Genomic DNA, 1997 nt, shown 5'->3' with positions numbered 1-1997 from the left:
TGACTAGTATAATAAACCCGCCAAAATTACAGTTAAATATTTAGATAGATATGCACACACAGATTGTGGTTTCCGAGTGTACCTCTTGGAGGTACCCCCTCTCACCATGGTATGACTACTCCCTCTCGCTCCTCCGAAGGGGGCCGGAAGAGATGGATTTGCTATACGTTTGGCAATGCCGCAGTGCGTTGCAAGTGAGAAATAAATAATATATATATATATATATATATATATATATATATATATATATATACATATATATATATATATATATATATATATATATATATATATATATATATATATATATATATATATATATATATATATAGCCAGACGTTTGCTCTTTAGTATACAGGACATACTAATCTATCATATTTCTCTTCCTCTCGTTTTGTTAGTTTTTATAGTTTATATAGGAGTTATTCATTTTGATGGTGTTACTGTTATTAAAATATTTTTTCTTGTTTCCTTCCCTCACTGGGCTATTTTCCTTGGGCTTATAGCATCCTGCTTTTCCAACTAGGGTTGTAGCTTAGCAAGTAATAAAATAATTTTAATAATTACATTTGAATAGACAAGAAACTAACAAAAGCAGCATAATAATAATAATAATAATAATAATATTAATAATAATAATAATCATACATACATATACCAAAGGCACTTCCCCAATTTTGGGGGGTAGCCAACATCAACAATGAAACAAAACAAAAAGGGGACCTCTACTCTCTACGTTTCTTCAGCCTAACCAGGGACTCAACCGAGTTCAGCTGGTACTGCTAGGGTGCCACAGCCCAACCTCCCACATTATCCACCACAGATGAAGCTTCATAATGCTGAATCCCCTACTGCTGCTACCTCCGCGGTCATCTAAGGCACCGGAGGAAGCAGCAGGGCCTACCGGAACTGCGTCACAATCGCTCGCCATTCATTCCTATTTCTAGCATGCTCTCTTGCCTCTCTCACATCTATCATCCTATCACCCAGAGCTTTCTTCACACCATCCATCCACCCAAACCTTGGCCTTCCTCTTGTACTTCTCCCATCAACTTGCATTCATCACCTTCTTTAGCAGACAACCATTTTCCATTCTCTCAACATGGCCAAACCACCTCAACACATTCATATCCACTCTAGCCGCCAACTCATTTCTTACACCCGTTCTCTCCCTCACCACTTCGTTCCTAACCCTATCTACTTGAGATACACCAGCCATACTCCTTAGACACTTCATCTCAAACTCATTCAATTTCTGTCTCTCCATCACTTTCATTCCCCACAGCTCCGATCCATACATCACAGTTAGTACAATCACTTTCTCATATAGAACTCTCTTTACATTCATGCCCAACCCTCTATTTTTTACTACTCCCTTAACTGCCCCCAACACTTTGCAACCTTCATTCACTCTCTGACGTACATCTGCTTCCACTCCACCATTTGCTGCAACAACAGACCCCAAGTACTTAAACTGATCCACCTCCTCAAGTAACTCTCCATTCAACATGACATTCAACCTTGCACCACCTTCCCTTCTCGTACATCTCATAACCTTACTCTTACCCACATTAATTCTCAACTTCCTTCTCTCACACACCCTTCCAAATTCTGTCACTAGTCGGTCAAGCTTCTCTTCTGTGTCTGCTACCAGTACAGTATCATCCGCAAACAACAACTGATTTACCTCCCATTCATGGTCATTCTCGCCTACCAATCTTAATCCTCGTCCAAGCACTCGAGCATTCACCTCTCTCACCACTCCATCAACATACAAGTTAAACAACCACGGCGACATCACACATCCCTGTCTCAGCCCCACTCTCACCGCAAACCAATCACTCACTTAATTTCCTATTCTAACACATGCTTTACTACATTTGTAGAAACTTCTCACTGCTTGCAACAACCTTCCACCAACTCCATATAACCTCATCACATTCCACATTGCTTCCTTATCAACTCTATCATATGCTTTCTCCAGATCCATAAACGCA

The sequence above is a fragment of the Palaemon carinicauda genome, chromosome 10, assembly GCF_036898095.1.
Source record: "Palaemon carinicauda isolate YSFRI2023 chromosome 10, ASM3689809v2, whole genome shotgun sequence".
Lineage (NCBI taxonomy): Eukaryota > Metazoa > Arthropoda > Malacostraca > Decapoda > Palaemonidae > Palaemon > Palaemon carinicauda.
The sequence above is the reverse complement of the archived record's forward strand: the minus strand, read 5'-3'. Positions refer to the sequence as shown.